The 23,103-nt window shown below is 43.5% G+C and overlaps 1 pseudogene; it reads right to left on the reverse strand.

Moving 5' to 3' along the window:
- Positions 1-345: 345 nt before the first annotated feature.
- LOC126163798 (5S ribosomal RNA) lies at positions 346-463 on the reverse strand (annotated as a pseudogene).
- Between the last annotated feature and the right edge of the window lie 22,640 nt (positions 464-23,103).

A 23,103-nucleotide genomic window follows, 5' to 3' on the forward strand; every position in this document is an offset into this window, starting at 1 on the left:
ATTCTGTAATTTCTACTTTTACAACAGATCACATTTGCAAAAGGTGTTCACAAACAGAGTTGCCTATATTGGAGCGTTGGGTAGCACTACCTTTTACCGGCGAGCGTAGAATCGCCAAGAGCAGTCGCTGCACGAGCGGCGAGGTACGACATCTGGTGACGTAATATTTCCAACATTTGTCACCCACTTTCGGGTATTTCACAGGCGTCACTGGATGCAGATATGCAGGGGCATGTGGTCAGCACACCGCTCTCCCAGCCGTACGTCAGTTTACGAGACCGGAGCCGCTGCTTCTCGGTCAAGTAGCTCCTCAGTTTGCCTCACATGGGCTGAGTGCACCCCGCTTGCCAACAGCGCACGGCAGACTGGATGGTCACCCGTCCAAGTGCTAGCGAAGCCCGACAGCGCTTAACTTCGGTGATCTGACGGGAACCGGTGTTACCACTGCGGCAAGGCCGTTGGCTTGATAAGAATTACCCTCTATGTTTAATCCTATTCTGTGTGCCTCTGTCTTCGCCTGTCTCACTGTCGTCTAATCTGCTGCCACTACTACTGTCATATGTCTAGCTAGTATTGTCCCTTTTTTTTTTTTCTTCAGCGTTTTCCCCTGGGAGTTAACCGTTTTCGACCTCCAGAGCCCTTTTCGTTCCAGTTATCCGGTCCTTGATTTCTGTCTTCCATTGCTTATCATATTTATTTTTCTCATCTTAGCGCTGGCCTTCCTCTCCTTCTTCCGGGCGCATCCAGTTTTAAATCTTCCTTAACTAACTATGGTTAGGCATTCTCTGTACGTGACCATAACACTGAAGTGCTTTATTCTTCGAAGTTCTTCTTCAATGTTCTCCACCAGATTGTCAAATGTTTTATTACGGTGAGGTTTCCAAATAGGGCTACCTGTCACAAAATGTGGTGACTACTAAATTATTGATAGGCGACATGTTTCAAGGTCACACCTCATCATTATGTTATAGTGGCATTTGCTAAAACAATTAACAGAAGTGCATACAGATATTAAAGTTTCTTTACATAACTACTGTCATCATCTATTTTCTTGCGGCATGGCAGTCTTCATATGATGTGCTGAGGTACCGGTATTTCCACGGCTCTCTTCGAGTTCTCCACCATTGTTCACACACTGTACAAGAGTGATTTTTTAAACACTCTAAAACAAAACAAATCAGCAGTGCAGAAAACAAGATGGCGGTCAGAACTTGTTTTCTGCACTGCTGATTTGTTTTGTGTTTGAGTATTTTGAAGTCACCCTTGTGAAGTTTGTGAAGAATCGTGATGAAGTCCAAGAGAGCATCGAAACAGCGATATCTCAACATATCATAACATTGCCGTGGCACGAAAACAAAGGTCACCACAGCATTCATGTAAAGAAACTTTGTATCCGTATACACTTATGTTAGGTGCTTTTGTAACGGCACAACAGCCTGATGATGAGGTATCACATCGAAATTTGTCGCTAAATAAATAATTTAGTAGTCAACGAATTTTATGACTGGTAGCGGTATTTGAAAACCTTTCCATATCTTTGAAACAGTCACTGTCGATTAATAGTCAATATGGCATCAAATTATTAAATATTTTTTAAATGTTGTGTTGAATAGTATTTTTCCATATTGTCCCACGCATAATTTTAGTAGTCCTCTTCTCCATTGTTATTCTGGAACTGATGTCCTTCTCCCATGTACCGAAGTTATCTATTACTGTTCATAAATATCTGTATTTTCTATGGAGTAGTTTGTCGCCTATGCTCGCTGCCGCCTTTACTCCGGCCGCTGCAAGTACACTTTCTGTAGCGCTCTAGATATTCCGTACGCACAGTCGTTCAGATCGGTTTGCGAGGTCTGGTCACTAACTGATTATGTTATGTTGTCCTATGTGTGTGTGTGTGTGTGTGTGTGTGTGTGTGTGTGTGTGTGTGTGTGTTAGTCGTCTTTGCAGCAACGAACTGTTACTCTATAGGAGTAAATGTTATGGGGGTCTCTCTCTCTCTCTCTCTCTCTCTCACTCTCTCTCTCTCTGCATAGTCACAATCATCCTACCGACTAAAGTTAACAAAAGTTAACATGCAAAAAATGCCTAGGATATGGCCTAAGGCTGGCTTAGAAAAGAGACTGGATTGACGTGTCTCATACTGAATCGCCCTCTAGATGCTGGGGAAGGATGCATATACCCTATGGGTCTTTTCACAGTGTAAGTAGGCTGTTTATGTTTTTCTTATTGGCGATGTTACGTAGCGCTCTGTATGAAAATCACTGGCTGTGCTGTGTGCAGTCTGTGGCTGGTTGGCATTGTTGTAATACTCGCCATTGTAGTGTTGGGCAGCTGGATGTGAACAGCGCGTAGCGATGCGCAGTTGGAGGTGAGCCGCCAGCAGTGGTGGATATGTGGAGAGAAATGGCGGAGACTTGAAATTTGTAAGACTGGATGGCATATATATCATGGTTATTAAGGTAAATACATTGTTTGTTCTCTATTAAAATCTTTCATTTGCTAACTATGCCTATCAGTAGTTAGTGCCTTCAGTAGTTTGAATCTTTTATTTAGCTGGCAGTAGTGGCGCTCGCTGTATTGCAGTAGTTCGAGTAACGAAGATTTTTGGTGAGGTAAGTGATTTGTGAAAGGTACAGGTTAATGTTAGTCAGGGCCATTCCTTTGTAGGGATTTCTGAAAGTCAGATTGCGTTGCGCTAAAAAATATTGTGTGTCAGTTTAAGCACAATCGTGTATAATTTTTCAATGGGGACGTTTCAACAGTTGTCCCACTCCCTTGGACATGAATGCACGAATTCACACTCCACTTTTTTACCTCTCTCAAGGTCTGTATTCCCTTCCCTAACAGGCCTCTCACAGTGTCTGTTCTGTCTATTTTCAGGGACTATGCTATCACGCGATACCTAACAGACATATCTGTAGGGTATACCCGGCACTACGCACAGTGCCTCCACTGACGCGGCGCAGAAAGCCCCTGATAGATGCAGAAGCTCACTTCTCTGTCTGGTATGGTATTAGCCGCGGTACAAAATCAATGTGTTCAAACGCTGGCCTCAACACGTATTGTTGTCTCGAAGAGAACCCAATGGTTCGTTCGTATTGTAGTCACTTGTAATCTGTCGTTACCTATGTTAACCCTGGCTATATTATGCAGCAACTTGCATGTCCTTTCTGTAGCTGTTTTGACATGCTGGTTAAAGTAACGACGTATTTGTAAGCACGTTTCTGGAGTCTGAAGTGAAGTCGACGTTATAACTCATCCCAAAGACGTTCCATCCGTTTGTGGTCGGAACTTCTCTTAGGCAAGTCGACTTCGGGAATGTTAGTGTCCCTGAACCATGCTGCTTTATGGTAGGCCCCACTGTCACGCTAATACACACAAGCATCGTCCTCTGCTGTACGCAGTACACAATGCTTTGAAACGTGGTCGTATCATTTCGCATTAAGAGTTTTCTTAATCTCGATAATGGGACCACGCCCTAACCACGAAAAACACTGCCATGCAGTAACAACACCTCCTCTATACTTAGATGTTGGCACTGCTCACAAGGTTCTTCAGGCATTTACGAACTCCAAACCTATCGGATGGCCACAGGGTATAGCATAAGTGATCACTTCAAGTCATTCATTTCCAGTCATCCGTTGTAGAATGGCATCGCTCTTCGCACCACCTCAAGCATTTCTTAGCACTGACAATAGAAACATGCATAGCTTATGAGGATCTGTTCGACCATTGTATTCCATTCTTCTTAACTATCTAGGTTTAGCCTTTGTGCTGCCTGGTTTGCTGGTATCATTTTGGAACTCAAGTGTGATTCCTTTCACTGAATTCATGTTTTTTTTTACAACCATCCCCCCGCAATGCTCGAAGGTCTCTGTCCGTCAGTACATTGTACTGTTTCTGCTGTGTGGACTTGGGTTTAAAAAAAATGTAAACTAAATATTACTATAGATTTTATAAATAATCGACAAGTACGCCAAAGAAGAAGAGATAGAACTACAATGCACATGTTATTCCATGGACTCTTGCGCTTCTATGCATGAGCTATATTTCCTTCGTCATTCTCTTATCTTATCTGCTTGGATTGGGACCTAAGAGGACGTTCTTGTGTAAAGCTCATCCTGCTGTACCAGCTGATAATGTAAGTTGTACTTAAAACCCGAAAAATATAATGGTTATTTTGTCAAAAGAATTTATGTATGTGGTCAATCTATTGTAAATCTGATACCTTCATTGCCTTACGTAGATATGGGCCTTAACAAAGAATTTTCAATGTTAGGCGTCATCTTAGAAAAATCTGTAACATTTTTCTTTTAGCTCATCTACGAGACGTGCCGTCGGTTAGGACAATTAACTTTATTTCAGATCCCACGAGACCGGATGCAGTTGCTAATAATTTAACAATTTTACTTACAGATTTTCTTTATGTAACGAGATAACATCCCAGGCAGAAAAGGTCTGGTCACAGGATTTCAGTTCCATTATAGGATATCATTTGTAGATGCTACTCTTGTTATCTTATATTGGGGAATTGAGACGAAACCACGATGTACCGACGATTACGTAACTACCCTGAGAACTGAGCTGGTTTACTGAGTGCTTATACACGTCGGGCTAAATTAAACAACATTTTACACTGTTAATAATATTCCTACATTAGTTATTTCTCTTTTATGCTGAGCCATTGCATTAATGTGTGTTTCTTTTTATATAAGTCACGGTTCATATTTTATTACATTACACTAATAGTCAAAAAATAAATCAGAATTTTTATTTTATTACATTACAACATGAAGCCTGCCTGATCTTGGGTTAACTGTACTTATTTCTTCGCGATTCCAATTCACAATCACATCACCAGCTTCGACTCTGACTGCTTTAGAAGGCTTGAAACATGGACATTGAATGACTGGTCCGCGTACGTGGTCACTGGGCTTTCCTGCCCGACCAGTTCTGTTGTTACCGCTTCTCTGCCAACAACACAATACTCCAGTACTCCTTTCGCACTGGTGGGTCAGTTCCGCGTTACATATGTGTGCCTGGATACTTCTCATCAGCTGGTGCATATAGTCGTAACCACGATAAGACTGGCTCATACTACATGGTGGAATTACTTGTTTTATACGTCAACAATATATCTGCCGCCAAAAATTCAATGAATCCTCAGATGATCCTTTGAGTCTACACAGGGTCCTAACTTGATGGATTTTACTTATCCATACAGCTTCATAATCTATAAATTCGCAGCGATATCATGAGGGGTGATCAAAGCGTCTTAAGCTGTCCATTTCGAACAGTTACATTGGAATTCCCCCCCCATGAACCATGGACCTTGTCGTTGGTGGAGAGGCTTGCGTGCCTCAGCGATACAGATGGCCGTACCGTAGGTACAACCACAATGGAGGGGTATCTGTCGAGAGTCCAGACAAACGTGTGGTTCCTGAAGAGGGGCAGCAGCCTTTTCAGTAGTTGCAGGGGCAACAGTCTGGATGATTGACTGATCTGACCTTGTAACACTAACCAAAACGGCCTTGCTGTGCTGGTACTGCGAACGGCTGAAAGCAATGGGAAATTACAGCCGTAATTTTTCCCGAGGGCAAGCAGCTTTACTGTATGGTTAAATGATGATGGTGTCCTCTTGGGTAAAATATTCCGGAGGTAAAATAGTCCCCCATTCGGATCTCCGGGCGGGAACAACTCAAGAGGACGTTGTTATCAGGAGAAAGAAAACTGGCGTTCTACGGATCAGAGAGTGGAATGTCAGATCCCTTAATCGGGAAGGTAGGTTAGAAAATTTAAAAAGGGAAATGTATAGGTCAAAGTTAGATATAGTGGTAATTAGTGAAGTTCGGTGGCAGGAGGAACAAGACTTTTGGTCAGGTGAATACAGGGTTATAAATACAGAATCAAATAGGGGTAATGCAGGAGTAGGTTTAATAATGAATAAAAATATAGGAGTGCGGGTAAGCTACTACAAACAGCATAGTGAACGCATTATTGTGGCAAAGATAGATACGAAGCTCATGCCTACCATAGTAGTACAAGTTTATATGCCAACTAGCTCCACAGATGATGAAGAAATTAATGAAATGCATAACGAGGTAAAAGAAATTATTGAGGTAGTGAAGGGAGACGAAAATTTAATAGTCATGGGTGACTGGAATTCGAGAGTAGGAAAAGGGAGAGAGGGAAACATAGTGGGTGAATATGGATTGGGGGAGAGAAATGAAAGAGGCAGCCGTCTGGTAGAATTTTGCACAGAGCACAACTTAATCATAGCTAACACTTGGTTCAAGAATCATAAAAGAAGGTTGTATACATGGAAGAATCCTGGAGATACTATAGTGTATCAGATAGATTATATAATGGTAATACAGAGATTTAGGAACCAGGTTTTAAGTTGTAAGACATTTCCAGGGGCAGATGTGGACTCTGACCACAATCTATTGGTTATGATCAGTAGATTAAAACTGAAGAAACTGCAATAGGTGGGAATTTAAGGAGATGGGACCTGGATAAACTGACTAAACCAGAAGTTGTACAGAGTTACAGAGAGAGCATAAGGGAACAAGAGTTGACAGGAATGGGGGAAAGAAATACAGTACAAGAAGAATGGGTAGCTCTGAGGGATGAAGTAGTGAAGGCAGCAGAGGACCAAGTAGGTAAAAAGACGAGAGTAGTAGAAATCCTTGAGTAACAGAAGAAATATTGAATTTAATTGATGAAAGGAGAAAATATAAAAACGCAGTAAATGAAGCAGGCATAAAGGAATACAAACGTCTCAAACATGAGATCGACAGGAAGTGCAAAATGGCTAAGCAGGGATGGCTACAGGACAAATGTAAGGATGTAGAGGCTTATCTCACTAGGGGCAAGACAGATACTGCCTACAGGAAAATTAAAGAGACCTTTGGAGAAAAGAGAGCCACTTGTATGAATATCAAGAGCTTAGATGGAAACCCAGTTCCTAGCAAAGAAGGCAAAGCAGAAATGTGGTAGGAGTATATAGAGGGTCTATACAAGGGCGATGTACTTGAGGACAATATTATGGAAATGGAAGAGGATGTAGATGAAGATGAAATGGGAGATACGATATTGCGTGAAGAGTTTGACACAGCACTGAAAGACCTGAGTCGAAACAAGGCCCCCAGAGTAGACAACATTCCATGGAACTACTGACGGCCTTGGGAGAGCCAGTCCTGAAAAAACTCTACCATCTAGCAAGATGTATGAGACAGGTGAAATACCTTCCGACTTCAAGAAGAATATAATAATTCCAATCCGAAAGAAAGCAGGTGCTGACAGATGTGAAAATTACCGAACTATCAGATTAATAAGTCACTGCTGCAAAATGCTAACTCGAATTCTTTACAGACGAATGGAAAAACTGGTAGAAGCCGACCTTGGGGAAGATCAGTTTGGATTCCGTAGAAATGTTGGAACACGTGAGACAATACTTACCCTACGACTTATCTTAGAAAATAGATTAAGGAAAGGCAAACATACGTTTCTAGCATTTGTAGACTTAGAGAAAGCTTTTGACAATGTTGACTGGAATACTCTCTTTCAAATTCTGAAGGTGGCAGGGGTAAAATACAGGGAGCGAAAGGCTATTTACAATTTGTACAGAAACCAGATGGCAGTTCTAAGAGTCGAGGGGCATGAAAGGGAAACAGCGGTTGGGAAGGGAGTGAGACAGGGTTGTAGCCTGTCCCCGATGTTATTCAATCTGTATATTGAGCAAGCAGTAAAGGAAACAAAAGAAAAATTCGGAGTAGGTATTAAAATCCATGGAGAAGAAATAAAAAGTTTGAGGTTCGCCGATGACATTGTCATTCTGTCAGAGACAGCAAAGGACTTGGAAGAGCAGTTGAACGGAATGGACAGTATCTTGAAAGGAGGATATAAGATGAACATCAACAAAAGCAAAACGAGAATAATAGAAAGTGGTCAAATTAAGTCGGGTGATGCTGAGGGCATTAGATTAGGAAATGAGACACTTAAAGTAGTAAAGGAGTTTTGCTATTTGGGGAGAAAAATAACTGATGATGGTCGAAGTAGAGAGGATATAAAATGTAGACTGGCAATGGCAAGGAAATCGTTTCTGAAGAAGAGAAATGTGTTAACTTCGAGTATAGATTTAAGTGTCAGGAAGTCGTTCCTGAAAGTATTTGTATGGAGTGTAGCCATGTATGGAAGGGAAACATGGACGATAAATAGTTTGGACAAGAAGAGAATAGAAGCTTTCGAAATGTGGTGCTACAGAAGAATGCTGAAGATTAGATGGGTAGATCACATAACTAATGAGGAGGTATTGAATAGGATTGGAGAGAAGAGAAGTTTGTGGCACAACTTGACAAGAAGAAGGGACCGGTTGGTAGGACATATTCTGAGGCATGAAGGAATCTCCAATTTAGCATTGGAGGGCAGCGTGGAGGGTAAAAATCGTAGAGGGCGACCAAGAGATGAATTATACTAAACAGATTCAGAAGGGTGTAGATTGCAGTAAGTACTGGGAGATGAAGAAGCTTGCACAGGATAGAGTAGCATGGAGAGCTGCATGACACCAGTCTCAGGACTGAAGACCACAACAACAACAACAACAACAACATTGTAATTTCTGGCAGAACCATACTTCTAGAGGAAACCTTCCCACCAACGATGCAAGAAGTCCATGAAGCCATCAAAATACAATTAATCCGCCCGCTGTATAAAATCGGAGACAAACGAGACGTCAATAATGGCGTAGGAGTGTCACTTCTAGTGGCACACAAAATACTATAAAAATATTTCTGGTCAGAGTAGCAGAAACTTTGGACAACCAACTGGGAGAATACCGGGGAGGTTTTTGAAAGGTAAGATGCTGCAGAGACTAGATGTTGCACCTAAAATCAATAATTCGCCGCTGAATGTTAACCAACAAACTTAACAGCATCATGCATTGATTCCAAAAAAGCGTTTGAATCGGTAAGCAGAGAGACAGTAGATAGAATCATTGGAGAATTTGGTGCTAAAGCAAAACTAGCACACATAATCCGTGAAACTCTAACAAAGATGATATCTATACTTAAACTTATGAGAGAAATATTTCACCCATTTGAAACAAAAACATGTTAGGCAAGGGTATTGTTTATCACCTTTACTGTTTCTAGAAAAAAAATTGTATGGATGTGGAATTTAGAGCTAAAGAATAAAAAAACTGAAGCAATAATTCTAGGAAGGAAAACAGATGGATTATAACTAGATTGTGTGGCTTTTGAAGACGATTTTCCATTAATTTCAGAAAATGTGACAGGCACACTCATTGAAATAAATCTTCTGGAAGAATTAGTAAATAGAAGTGGTCCCAAAATATCAACAAAACGAAACAAAGTGCATGAAAAATATAAAAAAATACGCCAAAATTTCTACAAACACAAATAGGTAGGTAGGTAAAACGGAGCGAGCAAATAAATTCTTGGAGTAACTATACGACAGAATAGACTAGAAAAATTTGCGGTAGATGAAAAGTTAACAAACTGCAGAGAGCATATGGTTAGGCAAAGAATATTTACAACAAGAAATTCATAATTAGAAAAACCAAACTAAAACGCTATACCACAGTGGTACGACCACTTTATACGCGTATGTGAGTGCCTAACAATGAGCCGTAAGCTGGACTGAGTAGAGGTACCTGAAAGACGGATAGTTTGGAAGATAATGGGTGCAATACGATCCACAGGCTGCTGGGAATCGAGAAGTAATGAGGAGATCTTCAAAAATATAGAAAAATATCACAAGGAATAGCTAAAAGAAGATTAATCTTTTGTGGACACATCTACCGAGTGAATGAGAACAGGTTCACGAAACAAATATTCCTGTATTTCTGGAAGAAGAAATCAAATTATGGATTACAGAAATAAGAAAAGATTTAGAAAGAAACAACATCAAAGAATCGGAAATAACAGACAGAAATCCTTGCCAGAATGAAACATTCAGTTTAGAGGGCGTTCATTGCAGAAGAAATAAGACATCGGGAATAACATGGACAAAGAAAGGAAAATACAGTATGGGGAGAAGATGGAGGACTACTGGAAAAACAGAAAGCAACAAGGAAAGAAGAGGAATGTTCTTATGTGATCGTAGTAGGTCGATACGAAAATTAAAAAAAAAAGGGGTGATCAAAAAGTTTCAGTTCGAGGGCTGTACAGTCCGAAATAGGTGCGCCAATCATGCAAGATAAACGCACCAGTTTTAAGATACGTGTTTCGTAAAAATCATCGGGTCCTGCTGCGCGAAGAAGTCTTTAACTGGCTGCTCCACATCCTCACATTCGGAAGGACGGCGGTTCAAACTCGTCTCCGGGCATCCTGATTTAGGTTTTTCCGTGATTTCCTTAAATCGTTTGAGTCAAATGCCGGGACAGTTCCTTTGAAAGGGCACGGCCGACTTCCTTCCCAATCTTTCCTAATCTGAACTTGCGCTGTGTCTCCAATAACCCGTTGTCGACGGGACGTGAAACACTAATCTCCTCCTCCTCCACATCCTCGTCCAAGAGGAATCGTCCATCCTTCAAGGCCTTTTTTAAGGGACCGAAGACGTGGTAACAGCGCGGGGAGAGATCAGGGCTATAGGGCGCATGCTCAAGTGTCTCCCACTTGAGTTGTCGCAATTTCTGCTTTATGATATTTCCTATATGGAGACGAGCGTTATCGTGAAGCAGCAGCAGCCCTGGCGCACAATCCACAACGGTGGTTTCGACAGAAATGCTGCCCCATACACATTCTTCATCCACTGATGGATTTCTAGCCGTATTTAGCCTTCGGCAGAAAAAAAAAAATAACAGCACCTTGAACCCGTTCGTCGCATTGGTAATAACGCCACCATATTTCACATGTCGGTATTAATGACACCCTCGTCGCTAACACACTACGTTGCTTCTACGCTGCACCAATACGCGCCCAATACTTACTTAATCAGAAACACTTCAGGACAGCCCAGGAGACGTACAGGAATTCAGCTTGATACGAGAGACTGTTAGCAGAGTACTGAAAAGCGTTCGATTAAAACTCATATGGATGGTAGACGATTCTAAACAGACTTGTTTCAGATACGATTTTGTGACATAACGACTATATTTGTTCTTTACAGGCATAATTTGGTTTCTTACTGTCATACACAACTTAATCTCAATAGAAATTGACTTGAGCTCGTAGTAATAATTCAAAATGACCATCACCTATCTCAATTCATACATTTAAACTGTGCCTAAAACTTCGTCGCATTATGTTAAACATACAAGCAGCAAGACTTTTTATCAGTCTCCTGGTTGGTTTGATGCGGCCTGCCACGAATTCCTTTTTTGTGCCAATCTCTTTGTCTTACAGTCGCAAGTACACCCTACGTCCTCTATTATCAGTCAGATCTATTCAAACAGTTTTCAAAGGTGTTACTCTCCACAACTCTATCAGGTAGCGTGGAAGTTATTCCTTGAAGTTTTAACGTGTTCTATCATCTTGTTCGTTTTCCTTGTATTTTCCACTTGTCCTTCTCTTCGCCGATTCTACGGAGAACCTCTTCATTTATTATCAGTCCACCTAATTTTCAACATCCTTTTATAACACCACATTCCAAACGCTTCGATTCTCTTCTGGTTCTCCGACAGCGCATAATTCACAATTTCTTCCACCAAAAGTACAATCTCAGAAATTTCTTTCTCAATTTAAGCCCGATGCTAGTTCACTATATTTGTCGAGGAATGCCCTCATTGCAAGAGCCATTATGCTACCTTTTCCCTCGTCGCTTCGCCGGTCATGTGCTATTTTCTTTGCAAGGTAACAGAATACCTTCACTTCGTCTGCTTCTTCTGATGTTAAGTGTAACGCTAAACTGATTTCTGCTATTCCTCTCTACTTGTGTCTTACTTCCGTGTACTCTCAGTCCACAGCATACGCCGCCCATTTAATTCAACAGGTCCGGAAATTCTTCCTCCCTTTTACTGAGGATGCAGTGCCATTTGCAGATCGTATCACTAATATCCATTGTCCTTTAATTGCTTTTCGGATGTACTGATTGAACGTTCGGGATGAAAGTCTCCAACCTCTGCCTTATACCGTATCTAATCCGAACTGTTTGACCCTAATCTTCTATTATTATTTTTCCCTCTTGGTCCTCTACATGTTGTGTATTACCTATCCAACCATATTTGTTAAACATACTTGCCAGAGCATTTCCAACATCTTGCATCGTTTTACATTTTCGAATGCCTTTTCTATGCCGGCAGATTATGAATGTACCTTGATTTTTCTTAAACGATGCTTCCATTATCAAATGAAATGACAGAGCTGCCTCTTTTGCGCCTTTACCTGTCCCAAAGCCAAACGACCATCTTATAAAATGCATTTTAACCATCAGCTGTTTATTGTCCCATTAGTCATCTACCGGTTTCGATTATTAACCGCCGGCCGCGGTGGTCTAGCGGTTCTGGCGCTGCAGTCCGGAACCGCAGGACTGCTACGGTCGCAGGTTCGAATCCTGCCTCGGGCATGGGTGTGTGTGATGTCCTTAGGTTAGTTAGGTTTAAGTAGTTCTAAGTTCTAGGGGACTTATGACCTAAGATGTTGAGTCCCATAGTGCTCAGAGCCATTTGAACCATTTTGATTATTAACCATCTTTCCAGGATGTTTTTAACTAATCTGTTGTACCCTAAATACTGTATGATGTTTAATAACCGCAACTTGTAGACGACTAATGTGACAATAAACAGCCGATTGTTAAAATGCATCTTATAAAATACTTTACGGCTGTTGAACCTCTCCTCACGGAAACGTTACAAACCAGCAATCGCCTAGCAGGTCCTCAGTTTTCGTATCCACTCTTCTGCACATTTTTATTGTCCGTAAAGGTCAGCCACTACGCCGTTGACGACCCGTAGAAGCTCGTATTCTACTGTCGAGAGTCTTCCCACAGCTCATTTCGCTCCGTAACTTCCGTCTCCCTCACTTCCGGGAAGGAGTTACCTATCTTAAATTTAAGCATTTAAACTTATCCATCATCCTTCAACTTATCCATCATGTGTATCATCATCTACATCATAGAAACACCTTTAACGTGTGCCTCAAGCCACTGTACGAAGTACGGAGGTGAGCACTTTGTAACGAAATGTAACACTCCTTGATGTAGATGCAAATGCAGATAATTTCTCCCTGTAACCCGGTCGGCCCGTAACTGACACATTCTTCCTCATCAGTGGCACGACTAAAATATCAGCCCTCGCGCGGCTCACTGAATTAACTCGTTTACGGCGACCACGCGCAGTGCCGAGGAGTAGAGTGGAGAACGCGTTTTGGCCGAGCGGGGCAGAGTAGTTAATCTCCATCAGGGCGCGTTCCCCAGCTGTGGGCCTGTAATTTCGGGAGCTGCGCGCGAGCAGCAAGCGCCCCGTTTTCACCATTAGGGGTGCTGGCGGGAGCTAATAAGAGGATGGCGGGCGGGCTGGTGGTGGGCGCGCCGGCAGGTGGAGACGCCCATCCGTCAGCCGACGGCAGCTGCCTTGGCGACGTCAGGTGTACAGCTGGTCCCAGCAACGAGCTGCCAACCACGAGCAGTCGTGGCGTTTGAGAGCGTCCTGTCTCTTGTAGCATCTGCATTCCCTGAACCACTATTTGTAGCTGCAGTTTATGGCCGGTCACGGCCCATCGAACATAAGCCGGTGTGAGGTGGAGCGTACACCATTAAGTAGTGGTTTTGACTTTGTACATATGTACTGTTTGTGTTTTCCTTTTCTTTTTCGTTTATAAATGTATAGCTATGGTGTTCTTTTAGCAACTGACAAAGGTCTTCTTAGGCACTTGTGGGTTTTATTGTTGTTCTGAAGAAGGTGTAGTTATCTACGCCGAAACCTCGGTTAACAGTTAACACTAGGTGCTTTTTTCGCAATCGAGGCGGGTTTTTAGTTTTTTAATACACAGTAAAAATCCTGTGATGCTTTGCGCAGAAGCGTTGCGCAGTGGTGGTAACATCAAGAGTGCAACCGAAATCGCATTCTTAAATGCAGAGCAGAGAGCGGATGGGTGGAAAGAGTACATTGAAGGCCTCTATGAGGGGAAAGATATGTGTGATGAGATAGAAGAAGAAGAAATACAGGGTTATTACAAATGATTGAAGCGATTACACAGCTCTACAATAACTTTATTATTTGAGATCTTTTCACAATGCTTTGCACACACATACAAAAACTCAAAAAGTTTTTTTAGCCATTCACAAATGCTCGATATGTGCCCCTTTAGTGATTCGGCAGACATCAAGCCGATAATCAAGTTCCTCCCACACTCGGCGCAGAATGTCCCCATCAATGAGTTCGAAAGCATCGTTGATGCGAGCTCGCAGTTCTGGCACGTTTCTTGGTAGAGGAGGTTTAAACACTGAATGTTTCACACAACCCCACAGAAATAAATAGCATGGGGTGAAGTCGGGAGAGCGTGGAGGCCATGACATGAATTGCTGATCATGATCTCCACCACGACCGATCCATCGGTTTTCCAATCTCCTGTTTAAGAAATGCCGAACATCATGATGGAAGTGCGGTAGAGCACCATCCTGTTGAAAGATGAAGTCGGCGCTGTCGGTCTCCAGTTGTGGCATGAGCCAATTTTCCAGCATGTCCAGATACACGTGTCCTGTAACGATTTTTTCGCAGAAGAAAAAGGGGCATCCAGAAGCTTTAAACTGTGCATACCATCGCCGAATGGAGTTAGCAGTTGGTGGATCTTTGTTGAACTTCGTCCTCAAGTGTCGTTGCACTGTTATGACTGACTGATGTGAGCGCATTTCAAGCACGACATACGCTTTCTCGGCTCCTGTCGCTATTTTGTCTCTGCGGTCTCGAGCGCTCTGGCGGCAGAAACCTGAAGTGCGGCTTCAGCCGAACAAAACTTTATGAGTTTTTCTACGTATCTGAAGTGTGTCGTGACCATATGTCAATGAATGGAGCTGCAGTGAATTTATGAAATCGCTTCAATCATTTGTAATAGCCCTGTAGTTGATTTAGAAAAGATAGGGGATCCAGTATTAGAATCAGACTTTAAGAGAACTGTGGAGGACTTAGGATCAAACAAGATAGAAGGAATCGATAACATTCCACCAGAAGTTCTAAAATCATTAGGGGAAGTGGCAGCAAAACGACTATTCACGTTTGTGTGTAGAATGTATGATGATTCAAATGGCTCTGACTACTATGGGACTTAACATCTGATGACATCAGTAACCTAGAACTTAGAACTACTTAAACCTAACTAACCTAAGGACATCACACACATCCATGCTAGAGGCAGGATTCAAACCTGCGACCGTAGCGGATGTGTGGTTCCAGACTCAAGCGCCTAGAACCGCTCGGCCCACTCGGCCGGCTGTGTAGAATGTATGAGACTGACAATATACCGTTTGACTTTCGGAAAATTATCACCCACACAATTCCGAAGACTGTAAGAGCTAACAAGTGCGAGAATTATCGCACAGTCACTTCAAAACCTCATGTATCCAAGTTGCTGACAAGAATAATATACAGAAGAATGGAAAGGAAAATTCAGGATGCGTTTGTTGTGGCTTGGCAAGACAGCCAAGCCACTATGATTGGTAGCCGAAAGGCACGCGTTAAGCTCACGCAGGCTGGCGTGAGGTCTGGAACATTTAAGGACGTTAGACTTTAGCAAAAAAAGGTCGTAGCTGTTGGAATACTTAACTTTAATCCATAATTGGTGAACATCGGTCTGACGGTACATGCATCACTAGATAAATAGCAAATGATAATGGCGCCTTGCTGGGTCGTAGCAAATGACGTAGCTGAAGGCTATGCTAACTATCGTCTCGCCAAATGAGAGCGTAATTTGTCAGTGAACCATCGCTAGCAAAGTCGGCTGTAAAACTGGGGCGAGTGCTAGGAAGTGTCTCTAGACCTGCCGTGTGGCGGCGCTCGGTCTGCAATCACTGATAGTGGCGACACGCGGGTCCGACGTATACTAACGGACCGCGGCCGATTTAAAGGCTACCACCTAGCAAGTGTGGTGTCTGGCGGTGACACCACAGTGTTAATGACGACCAGTTTGGCTTTAGGAAAGGTAAAGGCACCAAAAAACAATTCTGACGGTGTGGTTGATAAAGGAAGCAACTCTGAAGAAAACTCAAGACACGTTCATAGGATTTGTCGACAATGTAAAATGGTGCAAGATGTTCGAAATTCTGAGAAAAATAGGGGTAAGCTATAGGGAGAGACGGGTGATATACAATATGTAGAACAGCCAAGAGGGAATAATAAGAGTGGACGACCAAGAACGAAGTGCTCGGATTAAAAAGGGTGTAAGACAAGGGTGTGGTCTTCTGCCCCTACTGTGAAATCTGTACATGGAAGAAGCAATGAAGTCTACTATTATCAGACATAGGTTTTCTAACATTCTGCGTGGTGTCTGTTTGTTCTAAGTCGTGTCTCCCTACCACTTTCGCGCAACGACGCTCTAAGCGTGTTTTTTAGGGAATTGACTAGTTTGAACCTGGGACCTGTTGCTGTTAAGGAGACGCCAGACCATACATGACATGTAGAGTTCAGAAGAGTTCAGTGAGACTAGCGATGATATAATCAAATAGTTAGGAATTTCAGTGTCAGCTCCACTGCACTCCCTGTAAAAGAATCTTAATACTAACTAAATTTAGTTGAAGGGGTTCAAGGCTTTCCTATTTTTAGTTAACTATCTTTAATTACTTATTTAACTTGTCATAAATTACAGTGGCTAATGTGGCTTCTCAATAATTATACAGGGTGTTACAAAAAGGTACGGCCAAACTTTCAGGAAACATTCCTCACACACAAAAAAAGGAAATATGTTATGTGGACATGTGTCCGGAAACGCTTACTTTCCATTTAAGAGCTCATTTCATTACTTCTCTTCAAATCACATTAATCATGGAATGGAAACACACAGCAACAGAACGTACCAGAGTGACTTCAAACACTTTGTTACAGGAAATGTTCAAAATGTCCTCCGTCAGCGAAGATACATGCATCCACCCTCCGTCGCATGGAATCCCTGATGCGCTGATGCAGCCCTGGAGAATGGCGTATTGTAGCACAGCTGTCCACAATACGAGCACGAAGAGTCTCTACATTTGGTACCGGGGTTGCGTAGACAAGAGCTTTCAAATGCCCCCATAAATGAAAGTCAAGAGGGTTGAGGTCAGGAGAGCGTGGAGGCCATGGAATTGGTCCGCCTTTACCAATCCATCGGTCACCGAATCTGTTGTTGAGAAGCGTACGAACACTTCGACTGAAATGTGCAGGAGCTCCATCGTGCACGAACCACATGTTGTGTCGTACTTGTAAAGGCACATGTTCTAGCAGCACAGGTAAAGTATCCCGTATGAAATCATGATAACGTGCTCCATTGAGCGTAAGTGGAAGAACATGGGGCCCAATCAACAGACATCACCAACAATGCCTGCCCAAACGTTCACAGAAAATATGTGCTGATGACGTGATTGCACAATTGCGTGCGGATTCCCGTAAAGTCACACATGTTGATTGCGAAAATTTACAATTTGATCACGTTGGAATGAAGCCTCATCCGTAAAGAGAACATTTGCACTGAAATGACGATTGACACATTGTTGGATGAACCATTCGCAGAAGTGTACCCGTGGAGGCCAATCAGCTGCTGATAGTGCCTGTACACGCTGTACATGGTACGGACACAACTGGTTCTCCCGTATCACTCTCCATACAGTGACGTGGTCAACGTTACCTTGTACAGCAGCAACTTCTCTGACGCTGACATTAGTGTTATCGTCAACTGCACGAAGAATTGCCTCGTCCATTGCAGGTGTCCTCGTCGTTCTAGGACTTCCCAAGTTCGCGAGTCATAGGCTGGAATGTTCCGTGGTCCCTAAGACGCCGATCAATTGCTTCGAACGTCTTCCTGTCGGGACACCTTCGTTCTGGAAATCTGTCTCGATAAAAACGTACCGCGCCACGGCTATTGCCCCGTGGTAATCCATACATCAAATGGGCATCTGCCAACTCCGCATTTGTAAACATTGCACTGACTGCAAAACCACGTTCGTGATGAACACTAACTTGTTGATGCTACGTACTGATGTGCTTGATGCTAGTACTGTAGAGCAATGAGTCGCATGTCAACACAAGCACCGAAGTCAACATTACCTTCCTTCAATTGGGCCAACTGGCGGTGAATCGAGGAAGTACATTACATAATGACGAAACTAAAATGAGCTCTAACATGGAAATTAAGCGTTTCCGGACACATGTCCACATAACATCTTTTCTTTATTTGTGTGTGAGGAACGTTTCCTGAAAGTTTGGCTGTGCCTTTTTGTAACACCCTGTATAACAGAAAAATCATCGCTTTTCAGATTTTAACTTCAAGTAGCAAATGTGAATACCATGAGCTTTAATTGGTGATCGACATTAGTATTTTGCAAAAAGGGGGTATAACAGATGAGACTTCTGCAGTTCTGAGTGAAGCCTTATGCGGCATCACGTACGTTCATTACCTTGTCGTTGGTTAGGCAGCGTCAGGGGGCAGCGGGCGGCGCAGGTCCACACACCTCGCCGTCTCTGAAGCAACTCTCTCTAAATTCTCCTTACTACAATTTACCGAAGTTGGTTTAAGAAAAGCTATCTGACTGTGTTTTCAACTGACCAATCAGTGTCTCAATGTTAACCTTAAGCTCCGCCTACAAAACTTCTGTCTATCCAATGAGAAACATACTTTTCGTTGTGGGGCAATCTTTTTAATGTTTGCAACGTAACAGAGATGCATATATTCTCACGCTAAAACTTGCAGCTGGTGTAGCCCTTTTAGTGTTATTGTAAGATCTATACTGTTCTTCTGGAGGGCTCTATCTTTTAACATGGGCTGGGGGTGGTCTTGGCGGTCGGCTGGCGACGTGGGTGTCCGTCCCTTATCGTAGGGCCTCCTAGCTTACACAACTCTGCTCTCAGCTTCTGTTCTCGTTTCTCCCCTCGGAACTGCGTCTGTTTCACGGTGGAAAGGTATGACATGCATTTAGGCGCTCTTGTGTACTCCATTTGCTCACTCGTTGATCGTATTACTTTGGTTAATTTAATGTCAGGATTTATTCGGAGCTATGTGACATACTGCCGGATTTGCTATCATGTCAGGGTTTTCATGGACGGTGTTGGATTTGCCTGACACCTTACAGTCTTAAATTGAGGGAGAAATTTGTGAGAATGTACGTCTGGAGCTCATCATTGTACGGACTGTGGGAAAACCGGAACAAAAGAGAATCGAAGCATTTGACATGTGGTGCTGCAGACAAATGTTGAAAGTTAGATGGACTGGTATGGTGAGGAATGAAGAGGTTCTGCGCAGTATCGGAGAGGAAACGAATATGTGCAGAACACTGACAAGAAGAAGGGATAGGATGGTAGGACATCTGTTAAGACATCAGGGTCTGATTTCCGTGCTACTAGACTACTACAGGGAGCTGTAGAGGACAAAAAATGTAGAGGAAGGCAGAGATTCGAATACATACAGCAGATAATTGAGGACGTAGGCTGCAAGTGCTACTCTGAGATGGAGAGGTTCTCACACGAGAGAAAATCGTGGTGGGCCGCATCAACCAGTCAAAGGAATGATGACCCAAAGAGAGAAAGAGTTTCGCAGTGTCTGTAGAATGCCCATCTACCGCGTCAGGGTTGCACATTACAGTTCTCATCGCACAGTGAACACATAAAGACCCCTAGAAAATAGTATCTTCCTGACAATTTGATGTACCTGCTAGGGTGTTTTGCCTCATTTAATGCAGCCCACATAACGTAACTGTCATACGTTTCGTTCTTGATGACAATTATGGCCGCTCGCTACAGGTTCAACGAAGATACTCCTGCAGCCCGAACCCGGCTCCCTCTGATTTTCATCTTTTCGCTCACATGAACCGCTGCTTTGAGGATAGCATTTTTGCACAATCAAAGCTGCAAATCAAAATAGCGAATTCCATGACTAGTGTATTGGAAACTCGGTAACACGCTGACAGAAATGTGCGACTATGTAAAGAAGTAGCTGGAAGGCTTAGCTAAACGATGCAAGTACCACTGAAACGTCAAAGATTTGAGATCTGTACATCGAAGAAATTGGATATAAAACAAAGGTTCAGGAGCGGAATTAAAATTCAAGGTGAAAGGATATCCGTGATGGTAGGCATGCTTTTTCAAATATAGAGATATATAAACAGGCAGAATACGGCTTTGCGGTCGGCGACGCCTATATAAGACAACAAGTGTCTGGTGCAGTTGTTAGATCGGTTACTGCTGTTACAATGGCTGGCAATCAAGGTTCAAGTGAGTTTGAGCAGGGTATTAAAGTGGGCGCACGAGCGATGGGACACAGCATCTGCGAGATAGCGATGAAATGGAGATTTTCCCGTACGACCATTTCAAACGTGTTCTGTGAATATCAGGAATCCGGTAAAACATCAAATCTCCGACATCGCTGCTGCCGGAAAAAGGTGCTGCAAGACCGGGAACAACGCCGACTGAAGAGAATCGTTCAACGTGACAGAAGTGCAACACTTCCGCAAATTGCTGCAGATTTCAATGCTGGTCTATCAATAAGTGTCGTTCAATGAAACATCTTCGATATGGGCTTTCAGAGCCGAAGGCCCACTCGTGTGCCCTTGATGACTGCACGATACAAAGCTTTACGTCACGCCTGGGCCTGTCAATACCGACGTTGGACTGTTGATGAGTGGGAACATGTTGCCTGGTCGGACGAATCGCATTTCAAATTGTACCGAGTGGATGGACGTTTACGGGTATGGAGACAACCTCATGAATCAATGGACCCTGCATGCCAGCAGGGGAATCTTCAAGCTGTTGGAGGCTCTGTAAGTGTGTGGGGCGCGAGCAGTTAGAGTGATGTGGTACCTGTGATACGTCCAGATACGACTATGACAGGTGACACGCACGTAAACATCCTGTCTGATCACCTGCATCCATTCATGCCCATTGTACATTCCGACGGACTTGGGCAATTCGAGCAGGATAATGCGACACCCCACACAACCAGAATTTCTCCAGGAACCCACTTCTGAGTTTTAACACTTCCGCTGCCCACCAAACTACCTAGACATGAACGTTACTGAGGATCTCTGGGATGCCTTGCAACGTGCTGCTCGGAAGAGATCTCCACACACTCGTACTTTTACGGTTTTATGGACAGCCCTGCAGGATTCTTGAGGTCAGTTCCCACCAGCCATTAGTCGAGTCCATAACACGTCGTGTTGCGGCACTTCTGCGTAATCGCGGGGGCCCTGCAAGATACTAGGCAGGTGTACCAGTTTCTTTGGCTCTTCAGCTGTAAAACGTTTTTGATTTTCACGATGATTTCCATTTCGCGACAAAGAGCAGGTTGAAGAAAAATAGACCGCTAATGGCACCTGTCAATGTCCTCAATACGCTTCAAGTGTCAGCCGTTGTCAGAACAATATTGTGTGTAGCTGTGACTGCATTATGTCGGAGTTACGTTCAATCGAAAATGCCAAAATTGTTGATGCTCGTATGGTAGATGCCTCCATAAATACTGTGGCTAAACTCTTTGATGGTTTAAGAGGCACCGTTCGAAGATTTATATGGTGTACAGGGTAAGCGGGAAAACATCACACGGTAATTCACAAGCAGAACGAAAGTGTGTGTTGAGTGATCGGACACATAGCCATTGAAGAATAGCGTGCCGAGAAAATAACAGGACGATGGCTGCAAAAGTCACTGTAGAAATGAATATTGCATTCGCAAACCCTGTCAGAAGCAAAACATGAGGAAAGGAGTTTCATAAGCGGGAAATTGCAGGGAGACTTCGAATTCGAAAACTACGCACCTGTGATGAAAATGGAGACCGTGGTGCCGGAGCCGTAAAGCCCTGACAATGGAGAACGTAAGAAATTCATTTGGTCGGAAGAGCCTTGTTTCACACAGTTTCAAACTTCTGGCCGAGTTTCCGATCCAAGAGTGAAACACGGCGGGGTTCGGTAGTGATTTGGAGAGCCATGTCGTGTTATTCGACGATCACCATGGTTACTCACATGGTCGCATTACTGCCAAGGATTATGTGATCCTTTTGGCTGGTGATGTTCAGCCCACGATACAATGTTTGTTCCTTATGGTGATGCTGTGCCAAGATGACAGGACCACTGTTTAAATAGGTGTTTCGTGACAACGAGGATGAATCGTCACATCTCCAATGGACACCATACTCAACAGATCTCAGTACTATTAAGCGTTTGTGATCTGCTTTGGAGAGAAGGGTGAGTGATCACTGTCTGTCTTAGCAATCGTTACCTGAGGCTGCTACTACACTCCTGGAAATTGAAATAAGAACACCGTGAATTCATTGTCCCAGGAAGGGGAAACTTTATTGACACATTCCTGGGGTCAGATACATCACATGATCACACTGACAGAACCACAGGCACATAGACACAGGCCAGAGAGCATGCACAATGTCGGCACTAGTACAGTGTATATCCACCTTTCGCAGCAATGCAGGCTGCTATTCTCCCACGGAGACGATCGTAGAGATGCTGGATGTAGTCCTGTGGAACGGCTTGCCATGCCATTTCCACCTGGAGCCTCAGTTGGACCAGCGTTCGTGCTGGACGTGCAGACCGCGTGAGACGACGCTTCATCCAGTCCCAAACATGCTCAATGGGGGACAGATCCGGAGATCTTGCTGGCCAGGGTAGTTGACTTACACCTTCTAGAGCACGTTGGGTGGCACGGGATACATGCGGACGTGCATTGTCCTGTTGGAACAGCAAGTTCCCTTGCCGGTCTAGGAATGGTAGAACGATGGGTTCGATGACGGTTTGGATGTACCGTGCACTATTCAGTGTCCCCTCGACGATCACCAGTGGTGTACGGCCAGTGTAGGAGATCGCTCCCCACACCATGATGCCGCGTGTTGGCCCTGTGTGCCTCGGTTGTATGCAGTCCTGATTGTGGCGCTCACCTGCACGGCGCCAAACACGCATACGACCATCATTGGCACCAAGGCAGAAGCGACTCTCACCGCTGAAGACGACACGTCTCCATTCGTC

The sequence above is a fragment of the Schistocerca cancellata genome, chromosome 2, assembly GCF_023864275.1.
Source record: "Schistocerca cancellata isolate TAMUIC-IGC-003103 chromosome 2, iqSchCanc2.1, whole genome shotgun sequence".
Taxonomy (NCBI): Eukaryota; Metazoa; Arthropoda; class Insecta; order Orthoptera; family Acrididae; genus Schistocerca; species Schistocerca cancellata.